The sequence below is a fragment of the Leopardus geoffroyi genome, chromosome A3 (genome assembly GCF_018350155.1).
Source record: "Leopardus geoffroyi isolate Oge1 chromosome A3, O.geoffroyi_Oge1_pat1.0, whole genome shotgun sequence".
Lineage (NCBI taxonomy): Eukaryota > Metazoa > Chordata > Mammalia > Carnivora > Felidae > Leopardus > Leopardus geoffroyi.
In genome coordinates this window covers 64414973-64432401 of record NC_059336.1, presented here as the reverse complement: position 1 = coordinate 64432401, position 17429 = coordinate 64414973, and the positions used below count along the sequence as shown (strand labels likewise).

The following is a 17429-nucleotide window of genomic DNA, read 5'->3' as shown; positions in this document are numbered from 1 at the left end:
TTGTTAATATACCGAGTCTACCTAGTTTTGATTGGAATGTTTCTTAAATATCAAAGACCAGTCTTGATTTGCTTTCTTGTATCTTGTTTTCTCCATGTCAAAAAGCCAAAGGAAATAAGCGTAACTCAGGATATCACGAAAAGATCACACCCGCTGTGGAACAAGCCATTTGGGAAGCTAACTGGGCAGTTCAGACAACCCAGAGATAATCTTCTCCACCACTTGAGGGCTTGGGCTTGCCAGCGACTACAAATGAGTTCTTTCTATCTATCCCTCTGCCAGCTAAGAAGGCAAAACTGGCTAACTAAGGCTTGTGCCACTGACCACGAGTGCTGGAGCAGGCAAAGGTCAGGAAAGGGCAGGGGCAATTAGTCACGTGTATCGGAAAGAGTAGAACGTATCTCCTGCTTGTTTATTTTCTTGATGTCATGCCAATTTTTTATAAAAGAAAAAAACCCAGAAATTATATTGCATCCTACAATTTTACTTTAGAGGGGTATTTCCTTTCTCTTGAGAGGCCTTGGCTCCATCAGAAAGATAATAAGACATTCTATCTATGAGGAATTAGAAGAAGCACAGTGTTTTGCTTTGGATTCTCATTAGGAAAGATTTCATACGAAGCAGATGGCAGGATTTTAGACTTCTCAGCAATCTCTCATGACACACTGAAGGAACTTTAGTTCCTTTCCTCCTGTTTTTAACCTCTAATAACGACTCAAGTAGAAGAAAGGTAGTCTTTTAGATTTCACGGGGGGAAGGGAGGGGAGTTCTGAGTATTCTCCTCGAATCTTGGGGAAAAAAATAGCCTATTCCAAATAGAAACGGAACAATATTGACCGACACCCTAACTTTCACAGCACTGCTTTGAATGCTGAAAGACACAGGAAAGAAAGAAATGTCTGTGGAAGATGCAGTTTCTCTCTCAGGAGATAAAACCATAGTACACACACAAAAAGTTAGTACAGTTTCACCTACAAACACATAAATGCATATGTAAATTTAAGAATACTTTAATATGCTGGCTTCTCAAAAAAGAAACCGTAAATAAATGGGAGGTTTATTATTATTTTGAGTAACCACTGCCATTCTGGGTTTAAGATTATCAACAGGCTCCTTACCACTGCAGTCCAACCTGAAGGAGGAAGAGGTCCACCTTTTCCAATACACTGCCTTAAAGTAAAGGGATCAGGGGCGCCTGGGTGGCTCAGGCCGTTAAGTGTCTGACTTTGGCTCAGGTCATGATCTCACAGTTCGTGGGTTCAAGCCCCGCATCAGGCTCCGTGCTGACGGTTCGGAGCCTGGAGCCCGCTTCGGATGCTGTGTCTTCCTCTCTCTCTGCCCCCCCTCCACTCATGCTCTGTCTCTCTCTGTCTCAAAAATAAATAAAAACATTAAAAAAAAAAATTAACGGGTCCGTTGGGTACCTCAGAAAACTATTTAAAATGGCTTATATATATTTTAAAAATATAAAAGGGCAACTTGCTATTTTTAGGCTGAAGTTAACACAGTGGTGGGGGTGGAGTAGAGAAAAGACTGGTTTCCTATTAAAAATGGAGACCTCAATGATTTCCTTAAAACTAAACTCACATTAAGAAAATCCTGATTTGAAAAAAATTGGATAATAAAAAACCAAAAAGCATTCAGTGAAAAAAAAAATCCTTCTGACAGACTAATAAGGACTTTAATATGATAATCTGGTGTTTATCTGCGCTTGGCTTGTGCAATTGCCGTTTTCTCGGCTATTATGCAAGAGCTGTAAAATGAAGAATACCTAATTGCCTCCTGGAGAAAAGTATTACTACCGAAGTGACTTAAGCAAACACATTCTGAACTAACAAAGTATTTTAAAATAATTTGAGCTGAAAAGTGAATGACAGGTAAATGACTGCCATTAACTGTTCTACAGGTGCCCCTGGCTCTGGCCCATTTTTTTAGCGAACACCCACCAGCCTCAGGACAGCTACAGCAGCGGTGTGTCAAACACGTTTGTAACTCGGTGCTCCCCTCTTACCTGCCACAATGCCTGTCCGCTTGAAGCCCTACTCTATCTACTGCTGGGTGAATTCACGACAGGGGATATTCTCGGCTTCTGTTTTTAGAGTGATGTGATGTTACCGCAGGTAGAGGTGTCAGGTAAAATGGAGCAAGAGGTAGGCATGGTGGCCCCAACGAGTCTCCAGGCAAGAAACAAAATCAAAGCTGGAGGAAAGTTGGAAGAGGCAAATGGAACCCTGTCCTACCCGACAGGAGTAAGTTTTCTGGACGTGGTTTTCCAATTTGCAAAAGAAGTTGATAGGCCTTTGCTCTCCAACTGCATAGAAAATATAGTATACAAGGACATGGTTGGTACACTGTCACATAACTTAGGAAGCGCTCCCTTTGCTCTGGGAGATAATATTTTTTAAAACTATAAATAGAATTGTTGAAAGTTCAGAAATCATAGAAGTGCTTCAACCAGTGGGTAAATGTGGGGCATACGGACTCTTCCCAAACCATCTTTCTTTCCGCCTCCATCGCCCACGCCAGGTAGGTTCTCCGCTCTGCCCTGGCAGCCTGCCTCACTGGAAGCCCAGAGACTCTGCTGAGCCGAAGCTGCCTCTTCATCGTTCAGGTTTTCCTCGGGGCTGGTTCTTTGCATCCATTCGCCAAGCTCTTGCAGACCTCCTGGGCCCCAACTCTGGTAATTCTGTTTTCTTAGTTTGGAGGCACCTCGTCCTAATTCTGGTAATTCTGTCTTTCTCGTTACTTCCTTCTCAAATACCTGGCTTCTCACTGTGCCTGATGTCTTCAGCTGCCTGAACTCTGGCTGGCCTCCCAGCCTGTACCATTGATTTCTGGGACCTTCAATTCTACCTGGTTTTGTTTCGATGGTCCAACTTCTTGCTTAGTGTGCCCAGTCTGGATCTGTTCCATTTTCGGACCTAATACAGGTGAATCAAAAAGTGATTTGCCGAAGTTTGAAATGTCAAGTGTAGAGTGAAGGCCTGCGGGTAGCAACACCGGTTTTCATCGCAGGGAACGGCGACTCCGCGTTAGACACTCCACTGCTTCAAGTCACTTGGCTGGTCTAGTGTATTACGTCTTGATGATGCGACAAATAACCACTCCAGGTTAGATTTCTATCCTCTTCTAAGGAGCAGCCCCAGCTATATAATCTCGGGACTGGAAGGAATCATATTTAGTCCAGCCTCTCCTCTGCTTTAAAAGCCATTACTCAGAATAAAAGTCATGTTCAGAACCTTTTTAAAACCGAATTCTGATCAATTTCATTGCCTGCAGAAGAATCTTCAAAGATCCCCACTGTCTACTGGTCTACAAAGTGAGGGTTATGAACTTGGGTGTGCAAGACGGAGCATGGAATGCAGGAAAAGAGTACTGCAATGTTGATTTGCGTTTATATTATCCCACTTACATTTCCTTTCTTTTTGGTATATTTTGTAGTGTATATCTCAACCTAGTAGTACATATATATAGTTTATTAATAAATGTGTATACCTTTGTTGGGGGTAGTATGCAGAAATTTTTTACAGATGGGAAGTGCAATAAAAAATGTTTGGAGGACAGTGGCCTTCAGGACAGTGACTAGCCCCTTACAGCAGCAATTAAAGTAGCTTAAAATCTCCCTTCAACCTGCCATCCCTGTCACCTCACCCACAAATATTACCTCCACCTGGGCACCCTACACTTCTTCCACACTGAGTTGCTAGACTGTAAGCTCTATGAAGGCAGGAATTATGAACATCTTACTCACCCCTTGGATGCCCAACCCTTGGTACATTGCATAGCATCTAACGGATACTAAAGACAGATTTACTAAATGAATGATTACTTAATTAAACTAGTTTTATATGCACATTGTGCTATTTCATCTGTCTGAACCTTTCCATTTATTGCTCTCTCTTTGGAATATCCTTTCTGCCAGCTCTTGACCCGGGCAACACCTGTGAAACTAGGACTAATTTCTTCATCAATACCTCTGCCCCTACCCTGCAGCTACTTATGTCTTCTTTTTAGCCTCCCACATACCTCTCTGATTGTTTATAATACATGTTTGTCTTCTCTGACGTTCCTTTGTATCCTCAAATCCTGGCATGGTAGTTAGCAGATTGCAGGCGCTCAATAAATCAGTGTAACAGGGTGTATAAGTGAATTTCTAAGCATTTACTTATTAATCTTTAAAAGGCATTAGAATGCTTCTGCTTCTAGTGAGGACTGAAAACGAGTACCAGACTTGACCTCCAACTGCAAACAACTGGACTAAATATATGAAACCACTGCTTTCAGCTACTGGACAACAGGCAGCCTAGGACTGTGATCTCCAGGAGAAGGGAAATAAATGAGGTGAGCCTGAAGATCACTCCAGGCAGAAGATGGATGATTTGCTGAGTTGAGGAGATTAAGACTGAATTAGGGGAAGCTGAGGTAGCTGGAATTGACAGGGCAGAATATCAGAGAGGAGGGAGCTATGCACAAGTAGAACTTCAAAAACATGAATAGGTTCTTTCTTGAATCTTTGCCTAAGCATTAAGCTCTGCTTCCACAGAGCGACTTCTTGAAGCTGGGCAAAGAACGCCAGGCTGGATGGTGTTCCAGTTCAGCTAGCCAATACTGGAAGGATATCATTACATAATGGAAGCATTCAGTGAAGAGCCCGAGAGGATCCCAAAAGATCCCCTTTGGTAGTAGGGCTAAACTAGCCAGAAAGTAAAGGCTACTCTAGACACGTCCCAGCAAATTTTAAAAACGAAACACAAGCAAGACTTCAATGACACAAGCTGATCCACAAGCAGCTTAACGGACTACCAAGAGAAAACAAAATTCAGACCTTTAACAATGTAATGTTCACATCTTGCATCCTGAAAAACTTACCAGACTTACAAAGAAGAAAAAAAGAGATCAAAAGAGAAGAAAATTTGCCCAACAGAAATAGACCCAGAAGTGACAAGATGATGGATTTAGGAGTTATAAAAAGATGTTACAAACATATTCAAGGGGGCGCCTGGGTGGCTCAGTCGGTTAAGCGTCTGACTCCTGATCTCGGCTCAGGTCATGATCTCAGAGGTTCATGAGATTGAGCCCCGCGTCAGGCTCTGCACCTCAGTATGGAGCTTGCTTGGGATTCTGTCTCTCCTTGTCTCTGCCTCTCTCTCTCTCCCTCTCAAAATAAATAAATAAACATAAAGAAAAACATTTGAGAATTAAAGGAAAACATGAACACAATGAACAGAGAAATGGGAACTATTAAAAAAAACAGGAATCAAGTACACTTTCAGAGCCAAAATATACAACGTCTGAGATTAAAAATTCACAAGATGGGGTTTAATGTCAGATAAATCTATGGGTGAAAAGACTGGTGATAGTGACAGCTAAGCAAATTGAAGGAAAGACAGAAAAAAGGATGAAGAAAATGAACAGAGCTTCAGTGACATATGGGACAATATCAGTCTAAAACACACATATAACTAAACCTTTAAAAAGGACTGGGGAGGGAAATACACTCAAAGAAACAAGCCCAAAACTTGATGAAAATTATCAACCCAAAGATCCATGTGACCAGCAAACCCCAGGCAGAATAATTACAAAGAAAGTCACATTAAGGCACCTCATAATCAAATCACTGAAAACCAGAAATAAAGAAAAAAATCTTAAACCAGTGTCTCCCCTCCAAAAAGACATAGTGTATTCAGAAGAAAAAAGATAAGAATTATCACTGATTTCTCACCAGAAATATACAAGCCAGAGAACAATGAAATGATATCTTTAAAGTGTTAAAGAAAAAAAAAAAAAAAACAAAAACCCGTGAAACTAAAAGTCCTATCCAGAAAAGAGTGTTAAAGAAAAAAAATGCCATAAGCCTAAAATTCTATGCCCAGTGAAAAGAAACTTTAATAATGAGGGAAAAATAAAACCTTTTCCTGACAAACAAAAGATGACAGAAGGCATTGCTGGCCAACCTGAATATAAGAAATGATTAACAAAGATCTTCAAGCAAAAGGAAATGATACTACATTTACAGTGAGATTTACATAACAAATAAAGAGCACTGGAAATGGTAAGTATGTGGGTAGTATACATATTTTCTTCTTGTTTTTAAGTTGTGTTAAAAGATTAACTGCTGGGGCGCTTGGGTGGTTCGGTTGGTTAAGCGTCCAACTTCAGCTCAGGTCATGATCTCATGGTCTGTGAATCTGAGCCCCGCATTGGGCTCTGTAATGACAGCTCAGAGCCTGGAGCCTGCTTTGGATTCTGTGACTGTGTCTCTCCCTGCCCCTCCCCTGGTCTCTCTCTGTCTCTCAAAAACGAATAAATGCTAAAAAAAAATTTTCTTTAAAAGATAAGGAACTGTTTAGGCAAAAATAAAAACAATGTGTGGTGAGGTTTATGACATATGTAGAAGTAAAATGCTTGATACCAATAGCATAGAGGAGAGAATGGAAAGAGTGAAAGTATATTCTTGATGGTTCTAATATTACATGTGAAGCAGTATATAATAGTACTCCTTTATCCATGTGGATACGTTCCAAGACCCCTGGTGGGCACCTGACAGTGGTGGATAGTACCAAACCCCACATATGCTATGTTTTTTCCTTTTTTTTTTTTTTTTAAATGTTTTATTTATTTTTGAGATAGAAAGAGACAGCATGAGCAGGGGAGGGGTAGAGAGAAAGGGAGACACAGAATCTGAAGCAGAGCCCGACGCGGGGCTCGAACTCACAGACTGTGAGATCATGACCTGAGCCGAAGTCGGACACTTAACCGACTGAGCCACCCAGGCGCCCCTGCTATGTTTTTTCCTATACATACACACCTATGGTAAGGTTTAATCTCTAAATCAGGTACGGTAAAAGATTAACAACAATAACTAACAATAAAACAGAACAATGATCACAATATACTATAATAAAAATTATGTGAATGTGGTCTCTCTCTAAGTATCTTTTTTTTTTCCCCCCCGCAGCGCAAACGCAGTCCCCCACTACCACAAATTATGCAGTCGAGTTTCCCACATTTGGGGAAATCGCAGGGGTCAGCACATCCGGAGTGCAATGGATAAGCCTCGCCCTGGGAAAACCACCTTCGTGATCATGGTATCTCCCCTGCCAGGTAAGTATCAAAGTATCTTTTTTTAAATTAATTTATTTTTTTCTCTCAAAGTATCTTATTGTACTCTACTCATCCTTCTTCTTGTGATGAAATGATAAAATGCCTATGTGATGAGATGAAGTGAGGTGAATGATGTAGGCACTGTGACATAGCATTAGGATCCTCTTTCCTTCTACATCAGGAGGAAGATTGTCTGTTTCCAAAAAGAGATTGGCCATGGGTAACTGAAACCATGAAAAGTGAAACCATAAATAAGGGGTGGGGGGGGGGGGAACTTCTGAAATACCATTTGAAGGTAGATCAGTTAGTTATAAAGTTTAAACCTTACAGAAGCCACTAACGTTTTTTAAAAGTTCATTTATTTATTTTGAGAGAGACAGAGACAGTGCAAGTGAGGGAGGGGCAGAGAGAGCAGGAGAGAGAGAATTCCAAAGAGGCTCTACAATGACAGTGTGCAGCCTGATGTGGGGCTTGAACCCACGAACCGCGAGATCATAACCTGAGCTGAAATCAAGAGCTGGACGCTCAACCAACTAAGCCACCCAGGCGCCCCAGCAACTCTAACTTTAAACAGAGGTATAGTAACTGAGCCAATAGCCAAGAAAAATGGAATGCTAAGAAATAATTCAAACAAAAGAAGACAATAAAGAAGAAAAAAAGAAAAATAACAAATGGGACAAATAAAAAACAAATAGCAAGATATTAAACTCAAACACAGCTATATCAATAATTAAATTGAGTCCAATTAAAAGCAAAGTTTGCCAGTAGGCTCAAAATCCAAGACTCAACTATATGGCTGTCCACAAGAAATATACACAAAATATGAAGAAACAGATACGTTAAACATAAATGGATGGAAAAAGATATACCATGCAAATACTAATCATAAGAAAGCTAGAGTAGTTATATTAATATCAGACAAAATAGACTCTATACAAAGAATACTACCAAGGATAAAAAGGGACATTTCATAAATATAAAGGAATCAGCAAAATATGAAAACATGTAGCAATAATTAATATATATGCAACAAATACAAGGGCTTTAAAATATATGATGTAAAAACTGACAAAAGAAAAGAAAAATAGACAAATACATAATTATAGTAGGAGATTTCGTCACTCCTTTCTCAGCAATTGATAGAATGTAGACAGAAAATCAGTAAGGATACAGAAGACAAGAGTAATACTACCAGAAAACTTGATTTAACTGACATATATAGAACAATATATCAAACAATGGCAGAATACATATTTTTTTCAAATGCATATGGAACATTCATCAAGTGAAAACATATGAAGGGCCATGAAACCAGTCTCCATGATTTAAGATTAAGTTCTACAGAATCCATTCTCTGACCAAAGTAAAATCAAGTTATAAATCAATAACATACAGATGTCTTAAAAATCTCCAAATACTTGGCAATCAAACAACATACTGTCAAATTATCCATACATTACATAAATCACAAGAAAAAAATTTAAATATTTTAAACTAGTAGTATTTTGAATACTAATTAAAATATATTGAAATCTGTTGGGTGTGTAGTTCTTAGGAGGGAAATTTGCAGCATCGAATGCTTACATTAGGCAAAAAGAAAGGTTTAGAATCAACGACTTCAGCTTTCATATTTATTTGAAAGCTAGAAAAAGAAGAGCACATTAAAACCAAAACCATTAGAAATCAGGAAATAAAAAAGATAAAAGGACAAAGCAGTGAAATAGGAAAGGGACAAACAACAGCGGAAATCAATGAAATCAAAAGCCAGTTCTTTGAAAAGATCAATAAAGTTGATAAACCTCTAAGTAGACAGCTTAAGGAAGAAAAAAGATATGAAACACAAATGTTGGGAATGAAATAGGGGACACTGTTACAGATCCTATGAACACGAAAAGGACAACAACGGGATATTATAAACAACTTTATGCTCATAAATTTGAAAAATTACAGGAAATATACAAATTCCTCAAGAATTGTCAAAACTGACACAGAAGAAACAAACAATTGGAAGCACCCTCTGTATTTAGTTGACAATATAAATAAGAACTTTCCCTTTACAAAGAATGCTCTAGGCCAGATGACTTCATTGGTTAAGCCTGTCAAACATTTAGGGAAGAATTACTATCAATCTTATACAAAGTCTTTCAGAAAAAGGGAAGAGCAAAGAATAGCTACCTTTATTTTATGAGTTCAGCAATAACCGGACAAAGAAACTACAAACAAACTTGAAGAAAAATACAAACCATGATGGCTGGTATGGACATAGATGACATAATCCTTAACAAAGTAATAGCAAATCAAATAGAGTCATATTTAAATATCTAAATATCTTAACAAAATGCTGTTGATTCCAAGAATAAAAGGTTGGATCAACATGGAAAATCAAACGTAATCAAGTGTATTTACCATATTTAAAATAAATAAGAAAAACTATACAACACTTTCAAAAGATGCAGAGAGATAACTTGACAAAATACATATTCATGACAAGATTTCTCAACAAACCAGAAATAGAGAGACACTTCCTCATTTTAATAAAGGGCATCTACAAAAAACCCTATACGTAGCATCATAATTAATGGTAAAATACCAAATACTTTTCCCTAAGATCAGAAACAAGAGAATAATATCCACTCTCAACACTTCTTTAAAAAAAATTTTTTTTTTAGTGTTTTTATTTATTTTTGAGACAGAGAGAGACAGAGCATGAGCAGGGGAGGGGCAGAGAGAGAGGGAGACAGAGAATCTGAAGCAGGCTCCAGGGTCTGAGCTGTCAGCACAGAGCCCGACACAGGGCTTGAACTCACAGACTGTGAGATCATGACCTGAGCTGAAGTCGGACGCTTAACCGACTGAGCCACCCAGGCGCCCCCTACTCTCAACACTTCTATTCAGAGTTGGACTGGAAGACCTGTTTCCAGATTATATAAAGAACTACAATTCAATAAAAAGAAGCATACAATTCAATTAAAAACAACGCAAAAAATTTAAGTGGAATCATCAAACTTCACAAAAGAAGACATACAAATGGCCAACAAACACATGAAAGATATTCAACACCAGTAATCATCAGGGAAATGCAAACTGAAATCATAATGAGATAGCAGTATATAGTCGCTATAATGGCGGAAAAATTAAAAAGACTGACTCTACCAAGTGTTAGTGAGGATGTGAAGCAGCTGAAACTCATACACTGCCCATGGAAATATAAAATGGTCAAACCACTTTGGAAAACTTTGGCAGTTTCTGAAAAAGTTAAACATACACCATACGACCCAGCCATCTGACAACTAGGTATATCCAAGAAAAATGAAAATGTACGTCCATAAAAAAACCTACCACAAATGTTTCTAATAGTTTCATTCACAATAGCCTCAAACCGGAAGCAATCCAACTGTTAATCAACAGATGAATGGATGAACAAATAGGGGTAGCATACTAATACAATGGAATACTACTCCAAAATAAAGGAGACTGAATTGCTGATATACAACAATGTGGATGACTCTCAAAAACAAAAACAAAAACAAACAAAAAACCCCCAAAAAAGCCCACAAAGATTTTAGGGGAAAAGATACCCACAAAAGATTATATACTATATAATTCCATTTATATAGAATTCTACAACAAGCTAAACTAATCCCTAGTGACAATACACAGATCTGCAGTTTCCTGGATTTGGGGCTGGGGCTGGAGCTGGGAGTTTATCACAAAGGAAATGAGGGCACTTTTCCGAGGGCTAGAAACATTTTATAACTTGACTGGCATAGTGGTTACACATGAGTTGTTAAAACTCATTGAGATATACCTTTAAAATGGGTGCATTTATTGTATGTAAATTGGAACTTCTATAAAGTTGATTTTTAATTTATTTTATTAAAAAAATTTTTTAATGTTTTTATTTGTTTTTGAGAGAGAGAGAGAGAGAGAGCGAGTGCAAACAGGGGAGGGGCAGAGAGAGAGGGAGACGCAGAGTCCGAAGCAGGCTCCAGGATCTGAGCCATCACCACAGAGCCTGATGCGGGGCTTGACTTGAGATCATGACCATGAGATCATGACCTGAGCTGAAGTCGGATGCTTAACCGACTGAGCTACCCAGGTGCCCCATAAAGTTGATTTTTAAAAGTTAAAAAAGACTCTAGACACAAATAAGTAGAAGTTTTCCTTGCTAGCTACTGTACTATGAGAAATGAGAAACCAAGGCCATTTTGAGATCAAAATGAATAACTTTGTAGTTTGAATTATTCCTTACTCTTACCTTTACCTTTGTCTGTCTGGAGACTGTGGACTGCTAGAGAATGACTTATATAAATAACCTCATCATCCACCCTATTGTTCAAGCCAGTAACTTAGCAGTCCTAACTTGATGCTTACCTTTCCTTCACTATCCCCCCACAACCAGTACATAACCATGTCCTGATTTCTATTTCCAAACTATATCTTAAATTCATCTATCTCACACCATTACTACTGCCGTGACCACAATCCAAATGACTATTATTTCTCAATTAGAATAATGCAATAATCTTTTATACACCTTTCCTCAGTCCACTCCTGCCCCTCTAACAAATCTATTCTCCATGAAGCAAAAAGAGCAATCTTCACAAGATACAAATTAGATCATCTTCTTCCTCTGGCCCAAACTCTCCCCTGGCCTCCCATCACACTTAGAATAAAACCCATACCCTTTATGTGGCCCACCAGGCTGCTCTGTGGTGCTGGCCCCAGCCATCTCACCAAGTTCATCTTGAGCCGTTCTCACCCTTCCTTCCACACTTCAGCCTTAATTACTGTCCCTTCATTCCTCAAACAGACCAAACAATTTCCTTTTTTCAAGGCCTTTGCACTAGTGTGCCCTGCCTAGAATAAGTCTTCTCAGCTTTTCACTTGACTGGCCCATGCTCATGCGTTACATCTCAGCTTATATGTCACTTCCTCAGAGAGGCCTTCCCAGACCACCTTAGGTAAAGAACCTTCCTCCTGCTCATTTCCTTATGCTACTTAGAACAGTCAGGAACGCAGGTAGTGCTATGGAAAGGTAATAGTAACGATAATAACTATTACATGTATTGTGTATGATCTCTTATGTGCCAGGCCCTGTCCTTAGAACTTTATACATATTAAGTCACTTAATCCTCTTGGCAACCCTAAAGGCAAGAACTATTATAATTCTCACCTTACAGATGAAGAAACAGATGAAACACAGAGGAATTGACTAACTTTCTCAAGGACACATAGCCAAGAAAGGGTGAAGCCTGAATTCTAAACTAGGCAGTCTGGTTTCAGAGTCCATGGTCTTAAACATTAACCTTGTTGGGAAAAGGAACCTTCTTTTGAGAAAAAGCATAGGAACGAAGGGTGAATATCCGAGTCATCTATTTCGCCTGAAGATACTGGCTAGAGGCAAGGTTGGGGAATGGAGAAAAGTGTGGATTGAAAATAGCTCCTGTGGGGAATGGGTAAAACGGCCACCAGGTGGTACCAAGGGGCCACTTAAAGCTGGAAATCACACTTGTGTAATGGTGCCATCAACAGTCACACATTTTTCTTCAACAGCATTTAGCAGAGATTAACAGGAGCAGAGAAAAACAACTGTTAGCTTTATATGTAGTTGGTGATTGAATGAGTAAGCATAAAAGAGGGCCAAGGGATGAAAGCTTTCAAGGGACAGATGACAGTGCTACTGAAATGCTCAACTTGGCTGGGTGGGATGAGAAGGAGTCAAAAACAGGCATCAAAGGACAACATGAAAATAGCTTTGAGGAGAAACGTGTGTGTTTAGAAAAAAGGAAAGAAATGTATCAAAATTTCAAACATTGGTCATCCTGGATAACAATAACAAATAACATCTGACTCTACCTTTGATAATATTAAGGAATTATTGTTGAATCTGCTGTGTTAATGGTATGATAGTAATGTCACCTTTTAGATACGGAAATATTTTATGGATGAAATTATATGGTTATCTTGGATTGGCTTCGAAATAATACAAGACAAGGAGTGAATGGGGTTTTTGACGAACAATATTGGCCAGGGATCGTTGCCTGTTGGGACTGAGCAATGGTTACATGGGGTTCTGACCAAACACGGCCATCTTAAAAAATAATCCATTTGAAAACATGATCTGATGTTGAAGGATTTATTTCCCACATATTATCATTGCTTTCCAGAGCAATGTGTACATACGAAACCATAGGGTTAGATTTCCAAATCCAGCATTAAATACATACACCAAAGATCCCCTGTTTCTAAATCAAGGTCTACAAAAAGGACTTAACCACTATAAGTTGCCAAGGTGTTAGTGACAACATTTTAATTTTGTATCTCAGCAGAAGAGTACTCTCTAATAGTCAGAAAGAACTTACACATGCAAAATACTTTCATTTGCACCCTTTTCAGGGGTCAGTAATTAGCAAGTAATGGCACCAGAATGTAATTGTAGAAATTACAGAACTTTGTTATGAAACATAAATTATAAATAGAAATACACAAAGAAGTGCACATGTGTTTGCAGCTGCATATGTATACACCCACACAAATACAATCGGCTAGCATCATTCTTGCTTTTAAAAATGTAAGCGTTAGGTACAACAACTTGCAAACTATCGCAAATGATTTATATGCCCGGTAAGCCTATCAAATACCAGAAAGTCGAAGTTAGAAATGTCAATTATCTACATAATGTAAAAGTCCACATCATACTAGTTTACTGACGTTAGTAGATGTCAAGGCTGTTCAGCAAATCTTTAAGTACAAATGCAGACTTGATAACAGTAATAGTCTTTCATCACCTCAAACAAGTATCCTGTATAACTTTATCCAGGTCAAAAATGAAGCTTCCCAAAGATACCCAGTTTCCATCTGGACGAGATTGGTTGCGTTAGTACTACATCTGTGTTTCCATCCTTGTGTTTATATCCCTTCCACTCGAAGCTGCCCCAGTCTTTTTGGATAAAAGGTCATGGAGCGAAAACAATGGCGTCCTTCCCAATCCCCATGGTTCCCAAGCCACCCTGAGAAGTAGAGCTGAATTTACAGTAGTCTAGGAGAGAAGGAAGATGTCACAAAGGCTCTTTAACTTTATCATAAATGAAGTGATCAATAACTACATGCAACATTGTCATCAATTATATATGAAACAGAATAAAAGGTAGTCGTGCAAAATAACTGCTTAGGGAAGCAAAAATAAAATAAAATAACAAGGAGGTAGAAGCACTGAGAGCCTTACTGCTGAACTCTGCAGAAGGCGCCTTCAAATAAATATTTCAAGCCTTCATATGAATATTTTAAGCATGACAACCACACATAAACACACAGCCAAAGTGCTCAAATCCACTCAAGAAAGACTATTAAGTCATCAACTTGCTCCTGACAGGATCCACTGAATATGGCAACAGTGAGAAGTCAGGAGACAGTTGGAATCATTTCAAGACTGCTAATTTAACTTGTCTTAAAACCAACCAATGCTCAACGTGTCATCATCAATGTCATCTCATCGCAGTCTGAAAAGCCTTCGACCTAAAGCAAAAAGGTCCCCAAGTGCCACCCTTCTTGTCTACTGGTTGAAAATCTAATTGGTTCTGCTGACAGGCTTGGGAATTGGTAGGAAGGCTGTTCAGTTAATCTCCAAGGGCCAGCAAAGAGCTCAGTATCCATCTCTGAGCTTTGCTCCCTGGCTGTCGTAAAATGACTCTGATGGCAGTGCGAGCTCTTATGCTTCAGCTGTCTTCTGACTTCTGTTAAGTCAAATTCAATAAAGTTTGTCACTCAATAATCTGAGAGCTACCCAACAAAACCTCTTTGATCAATAACAGCTTGCCTGCTTGCACTTGGGAAGGTGACCTATTAAAGATTAAAAACACACCTGCTGCTTGAAGCAGACAACGTCTTTTACTTTTAAATGAAAATCCAGCCATTAAAAGCAGTTTAACTATTAAAAGTGTATACAAAGCGATGCACGGGGGAAACAGGAGGGAGATAAAAAGAACAGCTTGGATAGTTTCTTCTGAATAAAGAAAAGTTTGATATCTGTACGCTTCTGCTGTATTTGGTTCCTATATAGGCTACCTTTATCCCATTTTTGCATTTCAGAATCACACATTATTTATTTGTTGCCTGCGTACGGACAAAGAATGTACTGTAACATTAATTCAATCCTCAATCAAAACAAAGTAATCTGTTGTCCCATGTCATCTGCCTTTCTGCGAAAAATCATGAGTGTGCATTCTGGGAAAATGCACTGTACTCTTCAAAGTCACAATGTTCTTTTTATTTAAGTGGTTTTCTTCACCCACCTACATACCTTCGGTGAGGCGGTGATGAGGGATAACCCCAGGTGACTTCAAAATGAAGACAGATTGTTCAGTGAGCCCAGGGAGCAATGTGTAAATTAGTGGGAAAAGTAGAGAAACGTGTATGTTTACATCCCACACTCAAGTTTCCCATCTGGATGGTTAAAACTATTGCAGAATGAAAAAAATAACTTCATAAAAAAAATTTATGAAGAATGTAAAAAGAATTCAAAATTTAACCAAGGGTATTTTGTTTTAAGAAAGAGAAAACTGTAGAACTCTTTTTTCCAAGAGCAGAGAACAGTCTAGTTTAGGCCTTTTCTCCTATCTAAGGAGTGTATGTTTAGGATGCATTCTGTTTGCAATCCAACAATAATAATTGATGGGGCGCCTGGGTGGGTCAGTTGATTAGGCAACCGACTTTGGCTTGCTGCCTGTGGGTTCGAGCCCTGCACTGGGCTCTGTGGTGACAGCTCAGAGCCTGGGGCCTGTTTCAGATTCTGTGTCTCCCTCTCTCTCTCTCTCTCTGCCCCTCCCCCGCTGATGCACGCACGTTCTCCCTCTCTCAAAAATAAATGAACATTAAAAAAATAATAGAGACGCATTACCATTATACAAAGAACATTATATAAATAGAATAAGATAAAAAAAACTTCCACAGAGACACAATTATGGCTCAATATTAGTAAAAGGTTCTGCTAGAATGTGACCCCTGATTGTCAGCTGCACTCACTGTGAGGCAGATGAATTTTCCTGTAAGACGAACGTGTCCATCGCTGAAATGTATGTATATCAGTCTCTTGTGTGGGTATTCTTCACAAAGTTTAAACATGTTTATTCTGTAAGGCATTAATTTTCTCCCATGACATTCACGGTACTATCACATAGGACATATGTGACAGGGAGATATGGATTACATCTCCAACAGCCCCTAATAATTTCATCATAAGTCTCTTTGAACTCTGCAGCTTTTTCCTGATCTGAATTAATCACTTCTCCCCTTCGCTGGCTATTATCTCCTTAGTTTTGTGCTTCTGGTTTTCCAGTTTCTATTTGAAACGTCTTCATCAAAGCAGCTGCATACAGAAACATGAGTTCATTTCTGCTTTCATCTGCTTTCTCCTGATTTGTGTGATATGCATAGATCAAGGTGTTTAACTCCTGTATGTCACAACACATAAAGTCCAGAAAGGCCAACCTAATCTAATTAAGGTTTTCTAACTAAAATAAGATAATTCTTCATGTCAGTTGAACCCTGGGATGAGGTGACTCATTTCTGAGGATATCTTAGTTTGCTCAAATGTATAGTTATAATGAGGTTGAGCTGAGGACAAGAAACATTACTGCTTGTGATCAAGAAAGGATCACCTTTTCTGGTGAATCAAAAAAAAAAAATAGTGTTGAAGGTTGTTCTATTAGTATACATGTGTCTTGTGATGGAAAAGCTTTTAAGTCATCTAAATTAAATGACAATAGTAAAAAAAAAAAAGTGAGTTCTAGAATATGAGAATTAGAGACAATAAAGGAACAAGCAATCAACAGAGCTCTTCTTCCGTGGGGAACAATTGCTTGGCAGATAAAGGCAATTTTTCTTTTTGTTTTTTTACAGTCTAAAGTTAGTCAGTATGTGACTGGGCATCTTAGGGTAGGTTTGTAAAAAATATATTGCAGCAGTTTAAAACACCAACAAGAACCAGAGTGGGCGACATTATCATCTTGAATCTGTATGCGATATCTCGTCCAGACCATGCCTGATGCCTCTCAAATGTAACACGCCCCAAACCATTTTCATCATCTCGCCTAAATGCCTCCGAAAACTTTATCTTTCTCAGTGAATGGCATCATCAGCCGCTCAGCTACCCAACAACACAGAAACCTGGGAATTACCTGGAGTCTTCGTTCCCCTTTGGTTACCACATCTAAGCAATCACCAAGTTCTGGTGATTCTTTTCCTTCTAAATCTCTGCATCTGTGTACTTTTCTCCATTCCCTTGGCCAGCGGCAGCACTAGCTCAGGTGCTCATCATATCTTAC

General features: G+C 38.9%; 1 protein-coding gene and 1 non-coding gene across 7 annotated transcripts in view; both read right to left on the bottom strand.

The window, feature by feature from the left end:
• CAMKMT (calmodulin-lysine N-methyltransferase) overlaps window positions 1-17429 on the bottom strand; it is a 411053-nt gene that overhangs the window by 128113 nt on the left and 265511 nt on the right. The window lies entirely within an intron of this gene.
• Window positions 6954-7112, bottom strand: LOC123581799. Its single transcript, XR_006704027.1, has one exon. It is a non-coding gene; the product is annotated as a U1 spliceosomal RNA (small nuclear RNA).